The sequence below is a fragment of the Helianthus annuus genome, chromosome 16 (genome assembly GCF_002127325.2).
Source record: "Helianthus annuus cultivar XRQ/B chromosome 16, HanXRQr2.0-SUNRISE, whole genome shotgun sequence".
NCBI classification, from domain to species: Eukaryota; Viridiplantae; Streptophyta; class Magnoliopsida; order Asterales; family Asteraceae; genus Helianthus; species Helianthus annuus.
Window position 1 is genome coordinate 75,644,247 of NC_035448.2, and position 13,439 is coordinate 75,657,685.

The following is a 13,439-nucleotide window of genomic DNA, read 5'->3' on the forward strand; positions in this document are numbered from 1 at the left end:
GGAAAAATTCTCTAAGTGTAGCATATGGAACTTAAGAATTGAACAAGTATATGAATACGTACATAAATACCAATGATAGAATGTACAAGTATAAGTATAAGTATAAATACAATATACGTATACGTATAAAATACGCAAGTACATAATGATGTACTCAAATACACTTGTTGAAGTGTACACTCACAAAGAATACCGTACATGTACATTAACGTAAATACGATGTTAAAATAATATTTTTAGCAATTATATCTTGAAAATATATACATATATATTTGTGAAACTAATATACGCAAGCCAACTGAACATACATGTACATGTGAACGAGGTTCACTAAACTAAAAATATATATTAGAAGAATGTATATTACACGTAACGAATTCCCGTGCGTGGCACGGAGACGCTTATGGGCTAGGCCCACTTATACCGTACTCAAATGGGCTAGGCCCCTTCTTATTGGTGCAAGGCACAAAGACACTCAATGGGATAGGCCCAATAACATAAAGGCATGGGATAGGCCCAATAACATAAAGACATGGGCTAGGCCGAATAACATAAAGACATCGCTAGGCCCAATGACATAAAGACATGGGCTAGGCCCAATGACACAAAGACATGGGCTAGGCCCAATAACATAAAAACATGGGCTAGGCCTAATGACACAAAGACATGGGCTAGGCCCAATTGTAACACCCCGGAAATATAAAACCTTATATTGAAAATATAAAGTATGAAATAAACAAAAATAAACTAACTAGGAATAAATAACCTAGTTAGTCATGAGCCTAGTTATAACAAAGGAACTTGATTAAAACATCTAAAGTTTAGCTTGGCATTAGTTGGAGGGCTAAAAGTGTTAAAAAGGAAACTTGTTTTTATAAAACAATAATAAAAATTCCAAACACACACACTTGGTGTGTGTCTGGATCAATCAAGATCACAGGGGGCGACAAAGACTCCCCTCACAACCCTAGCTCTTGCATTTTCACCAAATTGAAGGCTCAAATCTGTTCCAAATCGAAATCCAATCATAGATTAGTGATCACCTCGGCGAAGGGATCATAAGGTATACAAATTTCACCATATAGCTCCATCTTGAATTTTGAATGAATTCATGAGAATCGAAATCTGAGCTTGCATGATCAAGTTTGGATGATAGCTCCATCTTGAATTATGCGTTATATACTATAAGAGAGTTCTAAACATCTATGGTTGAACTCTATAGGCAAGGAAATCAGAACGTCAAGCGGACAAGCTAGTGGCGATACGCGTTTGAAGGGAACGCTTTGAAGGTATGTAACTTCGGTTTCGTTACATTATGCATAAACAATAGTCTTAGAAATGTTAATGAAATTGTAGTGTCAATTGCGAGTTTGTTATGTCATAGAAGTGACGAAGTTCACTCGACAAACCAAACGGGTCAAAATAGTTAACTAGAAATGTTGGTTGATAATATTGTTTAATTAGTCATGTATGGAATGTAAATAAACTGATGTAACTCACTAGATAAAGAAACAAGTTAAAATAATGGTCGAAATGGTAGTGTTCGAAGTGACTTAAACGTCACTCATTAAAGTTGAGTTATAAAAGCGTAAACCATGGAATGGACGTGATACGCTAAGATTGACAAGCCCGGGAATGGGTAATTATGGTTAGAAACCAATGTTGATGAATTATGTAAGTATGTAACTTGTTTCGTTACATTGTGATAATTTGATATTGTAGTTATTCAAAGTTGGGTTTTAGAATAAGGATTTGTATTAGTTAAAGTGGTGATGATCACTACTTAATTGAACGGTCAAAACTAGTTTAGAAAACGTTTAGTTATTGTTGAAATGGTGAACTCCATAAATCGGCCGAACGGGTCAAATGAATGTGTGTTTAATCGATACTATGAAATTAATGAAAGATCCCTTGGCGATTGTAGATCATAAGAGCGTAAACCATGGAATTGGTAATGAAACGCCAATGAGCGTGAGCCCCGGAAGATGGGTAAAATAAGCCTCGTGGTCATAAAAATATTGATGATAGTTTTAGTGCAAAACTAGACGGGTCGAACAAATATATTAGGGATTTATAGTCTTTCAGCCCATAAACCAAATTTTAGGTATGATAATTGTAATAGACACGTCGGTAATTAAATTACAGACGTATAGGAAAAAGAATCACCTAAAACGGACCTACGGATCAAAAGTTATGGGCATTTGAAGTTAAAACTGGTGAATTTCGGAGCTGGCAGGAAATGCAGGTCAAAAACCTGCACTTGCTGGAAAATGGTTTCCCCCGCGCCACGCGACAGGATCCTTTAGATCTGGCGTGACACGCGGTAGTCCTCGCGACACGCGACAAGTCGAGGGAGTTCTGGCGCGACACGCGACAGGACCAAAACTGAAATTTTATTTTATTTTTGATGATTCGATACTAGAACTTGTTTGTATGCATTATATCAATGTCAAAACTAACTTTTCAAGTGGTTTTGACTCTAGGTAATGAGGGGGTCTTCCGGATGGCGATCAAGCATGTTTTGAAGAACCGAACACGCTCTTTTGAAGCTTCCGCGTTAATTTAACTTTGTTAGACAATGTTGTGATGTAAACAACTTACTAAACGTGTTTTAAATGTTTAAACTAGTTTAGTAATTAACCGGTATGTAGTTACCTTAAATCTTCAAATTTTGCACTTTTGATGAAGTAAAGTATCTTTTCTTATAAAGTTACGCTTATTTTCAATAATATCCGAGTAGTAATTAGACTGGTGTTACAAGTTGGTAATCAGAGCTTAAGGTTGTCAACAAAGTGTTCGGTTCAAGCTTGATCGATCGTCCGGTAAGGATTAATTATTTATTTCAGTAGATCTTATCCTATGTAAGTGAAAGAGATGGAAATTAATGTGCACGGGAAGAGTGCATTAATACACTCAAACCCGGAAAGTGAACTAAATGAGAACGGTCAAAGCAACTTACGAACTTGTCTAAACCGAAGCAAACAAAGTTATGTTATAAATGAGATGTTTAATAATTGATGTAAACATTTCAGTTTCAAGACATCCGGTAAGAGTTACTTATAATTGAGATTAAACCATATGAATTATGTGAAAAGTGTATGGGATGAGTGTATAAATACGCTCGAACCCGGGAAATACACTAAGTAAGAAAGGTAAGGCAAGATATGTACTTGACCAAACCGAAAAAGAATAACACATTACTTATGATTAAGTGAGTGTAATATAAATTTCCGTATAATAAGATGGAAAAAGATTAAATAATTATTGATTAACCATTATGGATGTTTCAGTTAAAGAAATGTCTGGAGTAACCGGAGATGATTCGACATCTCAATTGACCGAACAAATGAAAGCTAAGATTTCCAAGGCAGTCAGAAAAGCTCTAGAAAATAGTCTATCACATTATATTGATAGATTACAAACCACAATCGTGCCGGTGGTGGACGATATGATGGCTGAATTGAAAGACAGCATATTACAAGAAATAGAAGAAAGGAGGGTGTTGGATATGAATCCAAGTTCCGTAAAGAAATCCAAGTCTAATAAAGCTCCCAAGAAGGGAGTTACAAAAAGTGTGTTATATCAGTGCAAATTTTGTGGAAAATTTCACAAGGGCACATGTGGTAAGCCAAGACATAAGAAGTCTAAATGTCCAGAGAGGCTTGGAACCAAAGACACAACCGACACAATGTCTGATGCTCAGAAGTCAAGGACAAGGTCGTTGACCACAGAGGCTAAATCTGAACCTGATGTCATTTCAGGTATGTTTCTTGTAAATTTAATTTAACACAAATTTTATTCGATACGAGTGCGAATGATAGTTGCATAAGGGCACATATGAGTAATGAATTGGGTGAATTATGTAAAAGAAATACCCATATAAATGTATATATATATATATGTAGATAAGAAAATAAATAATGGTGAGCATGTGAAGCCGAGACAAAAAGTAATCCCAATGAAAATTGCAATAGGAAGAAGTGCGCGTACACTCGAACCCGGGAACTTAATGAAGTGAATAAATGTTGTAATGGGAAGGAGTGTAATTACGCCTGAACCCGAAAATTGCAATAATGATAAATAGCAAAGAAAAGGTTATAGACTTGGCCAAACTAAATAAAACGTGTAGAAGCATCATTTACATCAACAAACGATGTAGATAAATTTCATGCAATAATAAGGATAATAAAATTAAATGAATTAATTTTGTTATTGTTACAATAGGACTAAGGTTAAAGATGAGAAATTAAGACTCGGACCGAGAATATCCGCAAACAAGAAGTTAAATGGATGATACGTATTATTCGCTACTATGAATAATAAAATATCAATAAATGCAAATTTAGAAACTTGGGTATGGGTAACCATCCAAGTAATACATTATTAATCAAATCCTCATGAGGAAGAAAGATGATCACAATGATGGATGTGATTATATAAAAGCCTAGTAAAATAAACTTTATGAAAGTGTTAGAATAAGAACGGGTAAACCCCAAAAGCCGTATAACCATAACAATGGTTTTACTAAATAAGACTTAAGAAATGGGCTTTCGGAACATTTGTAAAAGAAACAGACCTAAGGGTCGCTAACAATAGAAAAGTGGTGTTCGGATTAAATAAGCAAAATGCTTAATAATAAAGGTAAATGGAAGCCGGATGACGGGAGCGTGCTACATTAAGGTAATGAGCCCAAGGGAAGGGATAAGAATCAAGGTAAATAAAAATATAAAGCAATAAACAAGAATGTTAGGGAATAAGGGTAAAGTTTGACTATCATTAGTGATGAAGTGCACACGAACAAGTCAAACAAGATGAATGAAAGAATAAAGGACTTGGTGGAATAAGCGCGACGGAATACGCTAATACTACTGAATAAATCAAAACAAAGTCATAATGCATGCCGAAATGGCTGCTTTGATAATGACTTCGGCAAAATACCCGATAGATGGGTAGGAATACGGATATATAGGTAAACCAAGAGACGGTGACGCAGATTAAAAGTCAAAAGACTTGGATTAAGAGTTATGACTAAAGGACAATAAAATTTCACAAAAACAGAAATTTTGATTATTAATTCAACTATTTTAATACTGGACGGGCCGAATAAAGTATAATACTTGATATGCCAAGTGAGCGCAACCCGAATAATGAAAGTGCGAAATATTACTGAACCAATGTGACAGGTCGTAAAAGATTATGGAAAGGAAAACACAAATCAATAAAACCGGGGTGTTAAAAACATTAAGATAACGAACCCGGTAACGGGTTGAGAGGAAATAGGGGCATAACCCAAATAACGGTATGAGTAAAATAAACCGACGCGAAGGTGACGTAAGAAGTCATAGAGTCGGAAAGATAATCCGAAAGAAAATAAGTGTAGCCTTAGACTACGGTCAAGGTCAAACGAATAGAAGATGATCCATGGGATCACCATAACCTCCAGATTATAAACAATATAAAGGTCTACGGGACCAAAATGACCCTTGGGTCGCAAATACAAAGGAACAAACTATGGGGTCTCACCCTAAAAAGGTGAAGACCTAATAAAATAGTCTACAAGGCTAAGTAAAGGAACCTGCGGGTCGATAATATAAAGTGTGGGAACCATTTATGATTTCTCGCGTAAAAGATAACGCAGAAGAATAATCATTGTCGTCAATTCCTTGATATGATTAATCGACATGTGTTGAAGAGAAAACATTAAACTAAAATTCGGTTTTAGTAAAGAAACAACGTTCTAACAAATATAAATATTATGAGAGAAGTTAGGAAATGGTTAATACTAAAGAACATAAGCCTTAACGCCGATAGGTGTAAGGCGATGCATTCAAAAGAAGATTCATAATAGTGAAAAACTGACGAAAATCTAAACATGACGTGATGTGATCACGGACCCAAGAGTGGTACAGAATACAACCATGCTGTAATATGAGTTACTAGATATGAAATGATAAACACGCAAAGGGCCGATGACGGCAATATAGCATACCCGAATGACGCGGTATGAGGTAAAATGTTGACCAATCAGTCTAGGCAATAAAACAAGCTGTATTCAAAATACTGCTGTGACTTATGTAGAGCGCTTGTCAATATAAGACTAGCGTGAAGTAAGTATGCTGACGGACTCAATGACTGAATGGTCAAAAGACAACCCGGGCAAAAAGGCGACAAAGATAGGAAATAAGTGATAAAAGGTTACAGTCCAATAGGACGTGTGCCTAAAAGACGCACATGTCAATACGAATAAAAACCTTATGCCGGAAAAGAAAGAATACCTTGGAAAACGAGACAAAGATAGTTAGGTCTAAACCAAAGGACTACTTAAAGAAGGTTTCGGAGACGAAACCCTTTTTAAGGGGGTGGACTTGTAACACCCCGAAAATATAAAACCTTATATTGAAAATATAAAGTATGAAATAAACAAAAATAAACTAACTAGGAATAAATAACATAGTTAGTCACGAGCCTAGTTATAACAAAGAAACTTGATTAAAACATCTAAATTTTAGCTTGGCATTAGTTGGAGGGCTAAAAGTGTTAAAAAGGAAACTTGTTTTTATAAAACAATAATAAAAATTCCAAACACACACACTTGGTGTGTGTCTGGATCGATCAAGAACACAGGGGGCGACCAAGACTCCCCTCACAACCCTAGCTCTTGTATTTTCACCAAATTGAAGGCTCAAATCTGTTCCAACTCGAAATCCAATCATAGATTAGTGATCACCTCGGCGAAGGGATCATAAGGTATACAAATTTCACCATATAGCTCCATCTTGAATTTTGAATGAATTCATAAGAATCGAAATCTGAGCTTGCATGATCAAGTTTGGATGAAATTAGGGATGAAATAATGTCTAGGAGTGAACCCTAGTCATTTACTTGTTGAATTGATGTTCAAAATTTGTGAATTTATAATCATCCACTCATATGTCAAGTGGGTTTTGTAGAATTATGTTAAACACTAGGATTATCTTTGTTAACTTAGTGTATTTGAGCTCTATGAAGCAAATACAGATTTGTTGATATGAAAATTTGTCATGAACATGTAAAATGATGTTTAAATCTTGGTTAAATAGTTAGTCAAGAACTTGATTTTGAATTGTATGAAATCATGCTCATTAGGTGTTTGATATAATTCCTAAGAGAAGATAAATGTTGAGAATTTGGACTAAAAACGCATATTTGATTAGTGTGGTAAATTATGCATTATATACTATAAGAGAGTTCTAAACATCTATGGTTGAACTCTATAGGCAAGGAAATCGGAACGTCAAGCGGACAAGCTAGTGGCGATACTCGTTTGAAGGGAACGCTTTGAAGGTACGTAACTTCGGTTTCGTTACATTATGCATAAACAATAGTCTTAGAAATGTTAATGAAATTGTAGTGTCAATTGCGAGTTTGTTATGTCATAGAAGTGACGAAGTTCACTCGACAAACCAAACGGGTCAAAATAGTTAACTAGAAATGTTGGTTGATAATATTGTTTAATTAGTCATGTATGGAATGTAAATAAAGTGATGTAACTCACTAGATAAAGAAACAAGTTAAAATAATGGTCGAAATGATAGTGTTCGAAGTGACTTAAACGTCACTCATTAAAGATGAGTTATAAAAGCGTAAACCATGGAATGTACGTGATACGCTAAGATTGACAAGCCCGGGAATGGGTAATTATGGTTAGAAACCCATGTTGATGAATTATGTAAGTGTGTAACTTGTTTCGTTACATTATGATAATTTGATATTGTAGTTATTCAAAGTTGGGTTTTAGAATAAGGATTTGTATTAGTTAAAGTGGTGATGATCACTACTTAATTGAACGGTCAAAACTAGTTTAGAAAACGTTTGGTTATTGTTGAAATGGTGAACTCCATAAATCGGCCGAACGGGTCAAATGAATGTGTGTTTAATCGATACTATGAAATTAATGAAAGATCCCTTGGCGATTGTAGATCATAAGAGCATAAACCATGGAATTGGTAATGAAACGCCAATGAGCGTGAGCCCCGGAAGATGGGTAAAATAAGCCTCGTGGTCATAAAAATATTGATGATAGTTTTAGTGCAAAACTAGACGGGTCGAACAAATATATTAGGGATTTATAGACTTTCAGCCTGTAAACCAAATTTTCGGTATGATAATTGTAATAGACACGTCGGTAATTAAATTACAGACGTATAGGAAAAAGAATGACCTAAAACGGACCTACGGATCAAAAGTTATGGGCATTTGAAGTTAAAATTGGTGAATTTCGGAGCTGGCAGGAAATGCAGGTCAAAAACCTGCACTTGCTGGAAAATGGTTTCCCCCGTGCCACGCGACAGGATCCTTTGGATCTGGCGCGACACGCGGGAGTCCTCGCGACACACGACATGACCTAAACTGATATTTTATTTTATTTTTGATGATTCGATACTAGAACTTGTTTGTATGCATTATATCAATGTCAAAACTAACTTTTCAAGTGGTTTTGACTCTAGGTAATGAGGGGTCTTCCGGATGGCGATCAAGCATGTTTTGAAGAACCGAACACGCTCTTTTGAAGCTTCCGCGTTAATTTAACTTTGTTAGACAATGTTGTGATGTAAACAACTTACTAAACGTGTTTTAAATGTTTAAACTAGTTTAGTAATTAACCGGTATGTAGTTACCTTAAATCTTCAAATTTTGCAATTATGATGAAGTAAAGTATCTTTTCTTATAAAGTTACGCTTATTTTCAATAATATCTGAGTAGTAATTAGACTGGTGTTCCACCAATGACACGTGTGCAAGGCACGAGGGCATATGAAGGGCGAGGCCTTTTCATACACGATAAAATACATGACAATATATATATGAATAACAATTGAATAAATTAACTAATAACACAATAATAACATTAAAGTTGTTCTAATATAACAAATAACTACATACCGAGAATTCAAGATGAACAATGTGTACGAGGTCCAACAGGACCTAAGTGTCTAATATAATTAGGACACTTGTAGGTTACACACATTCACGAATGCTCGCGTTACATTAGTACGACTTTACGGAACGTAAAACTGTGAGTTCATGTCCCTCCTTTCAAACTTTTCAACGTTTTACTATTAAACAATCGAGGGGGAATACATGTTACAATAAATGGTATGTTTGGTATGGATGAAATCACTTTAGATCATGTGCGCATAAGTAGAAAATGATCAAGAGTAACCATTAATCAAATGACTGAGGGTGCAAAAGGTGTAGATCTACTGAGTTTTAGCGAGCTCCACTCCTAGTATTTTGGCCTTTAAGGGGTGCTTTTGTGGTTCCGTATCGAAAGAGTCCGAATATCATCATCTAGGTTTGGTTGCTTACTTATGTGGCACACATATTAATGTCCCACGCAAAACATTAATGATCCTCGAATTTCATAGACGCTTTCACATACTGGTTTTCAATACAAGGTTTTCAAATGTTTTTGAGATTCATTTAATACAAAGGAAACAAACACATGAATTCCCCAACTTTATGTTGACTTTTCAAACTTACATGTATTTCAGGCAACTAGTGGAACCTTGCGCTTCATAAAACAAGAACGAGCATGTTAAGAAAGCGTTGTCATCCTTATGGAGGATTTGGTTCATATCTCCCGCCCTTGTGCGAAAGATGGAATGCAAAACCTCGATCTGTTAAAACTATATTTTTAGTACATATCTTTTGAAAATAATATAACATGTAATGTCGTTTGAGAACAAACTTGTGACTTGTAAACTTTGCATATCTTGTAAAGGATGACATCGTGCATATTTTATTCATATAGTTTGTTTTCTTACATCGTATGCAATGAAACTAATCAAGTTCACACCTTGTGCTTCTGCCTATGAGCGAGTGTGACACCCGCGCGGGACTGAAGCATGGAAACGTGTTTGATAGAGTGAATGTAGTAACACGACAGTTGTAGAAGATGTGGATTCAGATGATACTAACAAACTGGGTGATGGTCACTTGCACTGGTCAAATGACGTTGACCACTAGTCACCACCGAGTCACAACTACCATCTTTAGTAGGAATCACCGCATTCTGTGTATGCTGCCTGAAACACCCATTTTCATATTGTTATCCATGCGCGCCCGCGTGGGACTGAAACATGTCTTTAGCCGAGTGGCAAAGTAAATTGGGTGATAGTCACTTGCACCTAAGCCTGGCGCAAGATATGGGACCATACCCCTTCAAGTCCTCCCAGTCCAGTGCTGCTCCCATGCGCAAGTTGCAAATGGGTGGAGTGCTGGACTAATATGTGGTGATGCATGCTTTGGTAACCCAAACGCACAACCGCTTTTGCTCTTGCTTTATGTTCATCAACTGGTCGTTTGAACTGCGACACCCGACTTTTCAGGCTATACCGTACGATAGTAATATGTGTTGTGAACATATAAAAAGGTTGTATGTGACTGATTATGATATTTATGTATGACATTTAATGTGTTGGTAAATCCAAATGTTTATAAAAATTATGTTGGCAACGATAAAATAAACGCTTATTGCATAACGATTAAAATGCGAAACGAACGTCGGTGACCGCCCGATCAGTGTTAAAATCCTAAAAATAGTACGTTATGATTAGAATAGTAATTTTAATCATATCCGTGAGGAAAAATAAATTAAAACGCTAAGAAACTCTATTTTTTAAGTTTGAGCGCGTACCGCGCGATACTGCGCGTATTAGACAAAATATTGTCAACGCTGCCTGTCAAGGCAACTGGTAATTATTTCAGTAATAATTTTATATGATTATTTTTATAGAATGATAAAAATAATTTAAAATGCACTGAAATGGGATTAAAACATTAGATAAAATACCCGGTATTCAGTAAAATACATGTTTTTGAACTAATTTAGATACATATGTATATATATATGAGAAATGTGTGTGAGAGGGGGGCATGTGGCGGCACATAGGGCTGCCAAAACACTCTTGATTCTTGCAATTTAGACACTTGTAATAATTAGGGAATGGAATGTGATGATTAAGACCATTGCATGCATCTATACACTTCCACTTTTCAAGAAATCCATTTCAAAATCACTCTCTCTCTCCCCCTTGAACAATCTCGGCCGAACACCCCCTATTACACTACCATTTTTATTTTCAAACTCAAATCTGGAAGAATCATGTCCATTTCAAAGCAATTTCAAGCTTACAAGAAAGTTTAGAAGTGATTTCAAGAAGGTTTGAGCAAGCACAAGGCTTCACATCATCATAAATCTTAAAACCCACTAAGAATCTTGAAGGTATAACATATTTTCTTTTAAATCTTGTTCTTGATTCATAGTGATGAAGATGATAGTGAAAATTTCTCTTGTTCTTGAATCTAAACACCAACTTGAAAACTAAAAACAAATGGGTTTTGAATAAAATAAAAATGGGTGTATGCATATATGTATATATGGCCATAAGTGTGTGTGTGTGTATATGTATATGTTGTATTTTGATTTTTGTTGAAAGATTTCTTGATTTATTTGATTTCTTGAAAAGTAGGATGCATGAAGGAATTTTAAGGTGTCATACAAGAATGTTCTAAAATGATTTAAGATTTGAAAGTGATGTGTTGAAAAGTAAATTTTTGGAAGTATATGTATGTATGTATTTCGTATAATATGTATGTATATATGTGTGCATGCATATAAAAGTTGTCATATAATCTTAAATGTGAAAGATATAAGCATGAATGAATATGAAAGATTTGAATGATCATGGTGACATGTGTTATATTTGTAAGAACATGATGTAAATGAGTTCTAAAGTATGATTAGATCATAAGTGATAATGATGATGTTGTATGAGTGCATTAGATGCACATATGTGAACTTACATGATGATGTGAAGGCATGAAATGATCATATAAGTACAATTTAATAAAAATCAGTTTTAATCAGATTATAAACACTAAAATAAAGTTATCTTAAAGTGTTTAGTGACATACAACTTTGTCATGATGTTTACTAGTCTTGCATGTTGTACTTGGTGCTTTAGGAGTTGTAAAATACGTGAAAACGCATGATTTATGTGACTTACACAAAAACTGCACTAATTTGATTATAACCACTATTTTAATCAGTAAATAACATGTATTGTGTTAAAAGATCAAGTCATTCCGAGTTGGGATGATTATAGTAATGTTTAACGCAAAACTATGCGTTAAAACGGTCAAAAATCGGCTTTTCGAATAATTTTGATTCCTGCTTTATTTTCAACAACCGATATCTGAAATGCTGAGTTTCAAAATCTTAGTAAGCTGATTGTGTTTCTGGTAATAAAGCAAGTTCATTAATTTGATACTTGAATTAAAATCAAAAATTTCAAAAACAGTTTGTGATATCTCTAAGGTCATTAACTTGAACTTGGACGATTAACTGTGAGGGAGTTGGATTCTTTAATGTTGCCATATCTATAAAGTATGTTGATAGGGGGAGTGGATTAGAGAATTTATTTGTTGGTTTTAAATGTTGTTACTTATATAGTGTTTGAGTGATTGCAGGATAAGAAAGATACCAGATTACGATCCCGGAAGCAAAGACTGAGGGGGAGTCTGAAGACAAGCTAAAAGTGAGGATGAGCTTGTAGCTGAAAAGAGAGGTGTTGATCCCTAAAAGCACGGAAGCTTGATGAGAGGGGGAACCAGCTGATAATGAAGCTGTTGATGATAGAGCCAGTGATGATATCCTGGTGAAAGAGTCAAAGTTAGAAGCAGATTAAATAGAAAAAGTGATGGATGCTTACATTGTTACAATCTGATCGAGAAGGCAGAATGATCAAGACCGAAGAGGTGGCATAACAGAGAATAGTCACTGAAGACTTCGTCAATATCCGAGGGGGAGTCTGTTAGTGCATTACGTCTATTGACTTCGTCTTGTATCATGTAATAGTATAGGTTAGATTAGAATAATCAGTACACGAGGTTCGAGAAACAAAATTAGGTGTTTAATCATGAGGTTCCGCTTATACGGACATGCCATATAAGCGAAACCGTAGCATGTAGTTCCGCTTATATGGACATGCCATATAAACGAACCACAAGCTCATAGGTCCGCTTATACGGATGTCTCTATAAGCGAACCAGCCACTAGTATATATAGGTGCATGGTTGTTCATTTGGTAACGGTTCTGAAAATTGCAACGAAGTGCTGCCAATTTGCTTTCAGGTTGTAAACGATGTTAGATCAATAAAAGAAAGCATTATAATTAGTTTGAGTGTCTAATTCATTGTTTCCGCCTCTGAATTGGATAAACAACTCTTCGGATTGACTCATTTGGGTTCAATATCGATCCTACAAGTGGTATCAGAGCACAGGAAGAAGAGTTTAGCTCAAATTGGATCTGTTTTCTATCTTCTACACCTTCTTTTTCAATCTGGACAAGTTTCCACGGTTAAAATTGATCAAATTTTTCACAGAATGTGTATTAG